The following is a 7,398-nucleotide window of genomic DNA, read 5'->3' on the forward strand; positions in this document are numbered from 1 at the left end:
TCGGCTTCTCCCTCTTCGGCCAAGGACCGAAAAGTGTTATGTACTCCACCAGTCGAAAATATCGACGGTGTTTCCGATAACCAGGCAATCAGGCCATAAGGCTGTAACAGACAAAGCGCGCTCAGGGAACTTATGCTATATTACTAACGAAGTGTAAGAAGCATCTTCGAAGAAAATAGTACCCCCACCGATACCTTTCTTCGGTGCTCATTGTTACTATGAGACTTGTGCAATAGATTTTTTGTACTCATGAGTTCCGTTGTGTGCCGACCATAATTGAAAACAATAAGAGCGCTAGCTTTCGGCTTCACCCAGTCTGAGGTCCGGCTCGGATGACCCAATCGTGACAATCGCAGAGGTGCTCCCTTTACTCCCTAGCCGAACAATCGGGAACGTAGGGGTAAACACAGGAGCGAGGCAACCCAGCTTGCAAATCGCTTAAGTCAATATGCTGCATATTGTGGCGTAATACACGAACAAGGAACGAAGCCGTACAAGTATAATCATATGCAAGAGAAAAGGCTTCATAAAGGAAGCCCCCAAGAAAACGGGGTATTTGGATTTGTGTGTCACAAACAAAGTTATGACAAGGAATTTTTTCACAAGCAACTTGTTGCCAAAAAAGTATAATGCTTGGTCGAACCGAACAGAATTTAAAACTGAAAGTTTTTGAGCATGAAAGCGACTTAGCAAGTTAATGTGTTCGGCATTGATGACGCGGTCCGAGCTTGATGCGGGACAAGGTTCCAGCCCCGAGGCTGGTCCTGAGGTGGCCGAGCAGAGATTTCGGCACTCTGAAAATGTAAAGCCCCTAGTCCAGCCGCGGTGATGGAGCAGGTCAGCGAGTGACACTGGAATCTCCGGCCGAGTAAGTTGATGAAGCGACGATGCGGGGTTGCCAACACAAGGCAGCGCTCCAAGCCGACAACACAATTCGGTCGATGGAGGTGGGCGACGGGGACACCACGCCGAGGGGATAGTGCAGCCCGATCTAAGTCAATTGGCTGCACAGATAAAATAGTGCAAACCAAAAGTAATGAGAAATAAAGATAATAATGTATATAAGAAAAAAATCCTCTACTTAATTAATATAAGTGAAGTAAATAATGAAAGAGATATGGCCTGAGCGTCGAGGTCGGCCCGGTGAAGTGGTCGCGTGGTAATGCTGACAAAGGGATGTACGCCGAGGCGACTCCCCAATCGTAGGCAGGACGACGTTGTTGGCCCCATAGAGTTGACCGCGTGACGTAGTCAAAGGTGATTACCTGCGCACATAAAATAGTGCAGTCCAAAAATAAAAAATCTTCTATTTAATTGACATACGTGATTTTTTTTGAATAAATATGACCTGGGCGACAAGGTCAGCCCGGCGGAGCCGCAATGTGAAAAAGTTGACACAGGGACACGCATCGACGCGGCGCCACGACTTGGTCAACGTCGGCGGGACGATGGTATCGCCTTGCCGAGGTGTTAGCGCAGCCCAACCTAGATAGGTTGCTTGCACACACAAAGTAGTGCAACCAAGAAATAATAATAGTGAAAAAAAAGGTGCATAATAAATATATGCGAAGCGAATAGTCCGGCTGATCGTCGAGGTCGGCTCGATGGTATGACGACGTTATGGCACGGCGATGTCGACACAGGTCGGCTGGCCTAGGTGACGGCGAGAGGCTGGCTGGACCGTCACCACGCACATATGTCGGAAAATTATCTCTGCAAAAATAATGCAGTGCAAAACAACAGAAGATATTCTGTGTGCAATAATTTTAGGAGCTAACCGAATAGTTAGGGAAAGATAAAACCTGTTCACCGGCGGCAACGACCTTAGCAGACCAAAGCAAACGCACGAACTGATCCGTACTGAACATGTGTGGTGTGCTGCCATCGAGCCGAGCTCTGATCGGTGCATTGCTCCGCACTATCTCTTCGGCTGGATTACCCGCGGCCAGATTGAGTCCGCATCCGATGTAACAAGTAGCGTACGCGAACATAGGCCGTACTGTGATCTATATACATACAGCAGTACAATCCTAACAGAAAATATGATGGCACAAATAATTTGCATTGTATGTAATTATTAGAAAGAATAGCATCGGGCAATCAGCTAGCAATCAGATGTCAGATCCAAATCGATACCATGCAGGAGGAATAGCATCCCACGTGGGTGTTAGCAAGTACTGGTATAGTACTACCCACGCACGGACCAAATCAATCTAGTACTAGAAAAGGTGCATGGATGATATATACTACAAGACAAAAGGGGAGACCGCCTCCACACTTGATTAATAAAGAAGGTAAAGAAAAGGAAGGATTGAATCTCCCTGTCGGCTGCACGGTTGAATTCAAGTTGGACACCCTGCGAAGTACTACCGTGCGTGGGTCGTCCTCGTCATCATCGGATCGGACGCACTGTCCGGCGGCGGACAGGGCTGCCGCTGCTTAAAATTTTCTCAATCCTCCTGTAATCAAAGTAGCACGACGCAACAACGATTTTGCCAAAGAGATAAATTACAGCAAACAAAATCTTTACTGAAAATATATCATCTGATCATCCCATCGATCTGTGACGATCACCCAGCAGGCTCTCAATGAAAGCACCAATGTCGGCGTCAAAACCGGCGGATCTCATAGTAGGGGTCCTAAGCTAGGCGTCTTGGAGCGATGGTAACATGGGCACGGGGTTTTACCCAGCTTCGGGCTCTCTTGATGAGATAATACCCTACATGCTGCTTTGGATTGTATTCATATGGGTGTAGTGCAGAGTACACGTATCTACCACGAGATTGTAGTCATGAATAGGAGATATCTATTGACTAGCCTGGCCTCGGTTTATATAAGACACCGCAGGCCTAGGGTTTAGGAGAGTCCTTGTCTTGAGCACCAAGTCTTATGGAGTCTTCCTTGTATGCGGTAGGGGTTGTCCGAGCTGGCCCATGAGTATGCGGCCATGGGGGTCCTCGGCCCAATCTAACTGATCGGGGCAAGACGTGGTGAGTACCCCCTAGTCCAGGACACCGTCAATTTTGCTGGATCAAGAGGACGAGGAACGTCATCGAGCTGAACATGTGCAGAACTCGGAGGTGCCGTACATTCGATACTTGATCAGTCGGAACTAGAAGAAGTTCGACTACATCAACCACGTTGTCAAACGCTTCCGCTTACGATCTACGAGGGTACGTAGACACACTCTACCCCTCGTTGCTATGAATCTCCTAGATAGATCTTGCGTGAGCGTAGGCTTTTTTTTAAATTGCATGCTACGTTTCCGAAAAGGCGAGGCGCTGATCAAAGTTGCTCATCTGAGCGTAGAGATCATCGAGGTTGATGGTGTTGGTGCGGGCGTGGTTGGCGGAGACGAGTGGCTGGTACTCCATGTCGAGGCCGGCGGTGATGTCGGAGACGAGCTCATCATCATCGATGGGCTTCCCGGCGGCTGCGAGCTCATCTGCCAGCGCCCTCATGTGGGCGAAGTAGGCAGCAACAGACTGCGTCCCCTTCTGCGCCATGGAGAGTGCAACTCTGATGTTGTTGACGCGAGCTCGAGATCGCGACGAGAACATGTGGGCGAGGGCTGCCCAGAGCTCGTGCGGCGTGGCTATGGATGTAACCTGCACAAGGACCTCTTTGGTGAGGGTATTAAGCAAGTATCCGAGTACCTGCTGCCCTTCCCTGAACCAAATCGGATGGAGAGGGTTTGGAGTTTTCTCCTCTTTCCCGTCTTTGTCCTTCGCGGTGAGGAACTTGACGGGCTCCGGCATGGTTCCGTCGACGTAGCCGAAGAAGCCAGCTCCCCTCAGCTGCGGTGTCACCTGCGCACGCCACAGGACGTAGTTGGTGCGGGTGAGTTTCTCTGCAACCTGCCCAAGAGAGGCCTGGACGGTGCTTGAGGATGACGACATGGCTGGTGTCGTGGTTTTGTCACGGCAGATGTCCTAGAGAAAGGACTTAGTCGTGGAGCCATCGCTACGGGTTAGCTTAAAGGGGTTAAATCGGACAAGGGACACAAGAGAGTTTTATACTAGTTCGGCCCCTTACGATGAAGGTAAAAGCCTACGTCTAGTTGTGATGGAATTGATGGGGTTTCGATGACCAGGTAGCAAATACGCTTTGCCTGAGTCTCGAGTTGTTACCTGTTCTCCTTGAACCGCCGCCGGGTCGTCCCCTTATATACATGGGTTGACGCCCGTCGGTTTACAGAATCCCGAGGCTGGCTCATAATCATGTCCGGCTCGGTCTCTGCTACTTCTATCTTACAACACAAGTTTACATATCAGCGCTGGTTTATGTCTACAGTCCTTAAACCGGCTTTGGGCCCTGGGCTTTCATAAAGCGTCACTGTCTGTCTTCATGGACTTCAGATACAGATGAACTACTTATGGGGTTAACCCGGCCTCTCCTGGCCGGTTTACGCCCAGTGGTAATATCCCCAACATTAGGCCCCAGATTGATTTGAACTGGTTCATGTCAATCCTCAATACTTAAGATAACTTCTTCTTCAATATCTTCACATAATCTTGTAAACCGCTATGACATCATCTTCTAGGACCATGATAAACCGCCGTGATGTCACCTGTTTCTTTTAAAACTGTGCATAATACACCTTCATTAATGAGCCTCTGAAAATCGAGGCGACAGCTCCGCCTCATATCCAAAAATTCGGCTCCTCGATTTTCGTGCCTGACGTTTATCTTTCTGCTCTTATAAATAGGGCCAGGGGGTCTTTCCATTTTTCCCCCTCGTGCCTCTTCGCGTCGTCATCTTCCTTGCGCCGACTGGCCCTTCAAGCTCTGCCGCCGCCGTCGTCCTTCGCCTCTGCTTCGACAAAGGCCGCTGCATCAACCTGACCGTATCAGAGAAAAACCGCGGCGCCTCTCCGCCATCCCATCAGCATCAGCAAGCCCCCCTTTCTTTTACCATAGATCTGGCATTAGGGTTTCGGTGTTCATCAGTGTTCGTCGCCGCCCATCTTTATCCTTATTTATATCCATGGATTAGATCCAAAAACCACATAGATCTCGCGCGGTAGTAGTTTTAGCACCTGTTTGATATCCAACTCATCTCAACTTGGTGAACTTTTAGCACGCTGGAAATTAGGTCAGAATATATTTTGTTTTTCCAACGCGCGGTAGATCTGAAATTACCATAGCAAGATGTGAAACTTGTTTCTTCCTTCACTTACACACTTTGAATACCAGATTGGGCGGTTTAACTTCACAGAAAAAATGATGACCCGGTAGATACCATTAGTCCCCTGTTGAACCGTCAATGCATTACACCGTTTCCATTGTCAGACTCCGGTTTACGAATAACCAAATCCGGTTTATCAATATGCTTGTATCCTTATACCGCTGTATAGTTGTCCACTGTAAATCTTAAACCGGTAATAATCATGTTTCGGATCCTTCATTGCCATGGCCAAGCAAGTCTATGAATGCAATTGGGCTCCTTCTCGAGTAACCAAAGAACAGTTAAACAATCTTGTTAAAACGGGCACTTTAGCCAAGAAAGATGTCATCCACTGGAGGGTCCTTGGCCCGGAAAATCCTCCTACACCCAAGGATGGAGAGGTAGTCGTGTTTGCTGATCATCTCGGACGAGGTTTTAGCCCTCCCGGTTCAAAAAAATTCCGAGATGTACTAGCCAATTTTTAGCTGCGCCCTCAAGACATCGGTCCCAATTCTGTGACCAACATCTGCCACTTCCAAGTCTTCTGTGAGGTTTATCTGCAAGAGGAACCTACTGTCGAACTGTTTAGGGATTTCTTTCACTTAAACCGTCGCACAGAGTTCTCGGATGGACCCAACACGGAACTGGGCGGAATGGCGGTTCAGAAAAGGAAAGAAGTCACCTTCCCTCATCCCAAACTCCACAGTCACCCCAAAGAGTGGAACCAGACTTGGTTTTATTGCATGGATACATCTCCACCTGATGAAATCCCCCTGCCGGGGTACCGCCCTGAACGCCTAAGCAACACACATCCTTTTCCTCAGAGGTTGACTGCAAGAGAAAGGGCCAACTATGCTCCTCAATTATCAAAGCTTAGAACCTTCATGGCAAACGGTTTGACAGGAGTTGATCTTGCTCGTTGTTGGATAAGCTGGAGTATTCTTCCCTTAAGTCGGCGCTCCGGTTTGATGTGTGAGTATACAGGGAGTTTGAAGGATGCTCAGCGGCACATTGACATTCAGCTTACAGATGCAGAAGTCACTGAGGCTGTAAAAAAGATACTGAACGAACCAGAGGCTGTTTGTGCCCAAACCGGACTACTCCCTTTCTGCACCTTCAACAAACCACCAGCTGTAAGAATCATATAATCTTTTTATCTGAAGTTGCTTCTGTCCAAATATTTTCTGAAAGTGTGATTATTTCTGACAGGGTGATGATCCGTTCTGGAACAAGAAACCATCACAAGACAAACCGGCGAAGCCGCAAGACAAACCGGTCAAGCCAGTTCGTCCAAAGAGCAAGGTTGTTAAAAAACCTGCCAAGAGAAGGACCACTGCATCCTCTGATCCACCAGTTGATGACGATGTGGGTAATCCGGAACCAGAGGTAGAACTTGACTCTCTTGGTTCATTTTTCGTACATCTCATTGACAATGATTATTATCAGGACGACGCTGAAGGCAGTCATGCTGAGGACGTAGAGGTAATCATTCTTTCCTCCGATTCAGATCTTCTGCCAACATCAAAAATCTGTCAAGCAAACCGGAAAGTAAAATTTTCTCACCCTCTTGCATACTTGGACCCAAACTTTCTTTCAAAGACGCAGCAACACGAGGCTCGCGTACAACCCGGCACAGCGGCCAGGTAGTTACCTCCGCCGGTTTACCAAACAGTCCGGTTCAGAAACGCCGATCAGAGGTCTCTTATCCCATTGATACTTCATGCCCAAAAGCAGGTTATTTCCGCCAGCCTCTTAACCCGTCTGATTCAAATTATCAGGGTACTTCTCACTCATCCTCTGGCGAGTCATCGTCCACACAGCTTCCACCCCTCAAAACAGTTCCTGGGTGAGCTATGCACGTGTCTTTATACTTGATGTGTTATCTTTACATACTGTACTGATCCTTATGTCTATCTTTTCTCAGCGCCAAGCCAAGACCCAGCAAGAAGGCTTGGTTAAGCAAACCGGCTGATGATAATGTAGCTGCTGAACCGGAAACAACTCCAGATCCGGAAGAAACCGATGCTGACGCCATGCTTAATGATCCGCCGCCCCAAGACCATGACTTCCTCGCCGAACAAGTGCAAGTTGACGCTACAAGCCATGCAGACCAGCCAACCAGCCCTGTCCGAACTGATGATAAACCGGTCAGTCTAGTTAAGGATACTGACAAACCGCCAACTCCAGTGAAGGCTGCTGATGACAAAGATGATGACATTATGATTACTGGCA

The 7,398-nt window shown here is 48.3% G+C and overlaps 1 pseudogene; it reads right to left on the bottom strand.

Annotated features, from left to right (window-relative positions):
• Positions 1-3,283: 3,283 nt before the first annotated feature.
• Positions 3,284-3,422, bottom strand: LOC123146600 (uncharacterized; annotated as a pseudogene).
• Positions 3,423-7,398: the final 3,976 nt, after the last annotated feature.

Source organism: Triticum aestivum, chromosome 6D (genome assembly GCF_018294505.1).
Source record: "Triticum aestivum cultivar Chinese Spring chromosome 6D, IWGSC CS RefSeq v2.1, whole genome shotgun sequence".
Classification (NCBI taxonomy): Eukaryota; Viridiplantae; Streptophyta; class Magnoliopsida; order Poales; family Poaceae; genus Triticum; species Triticum aestivum.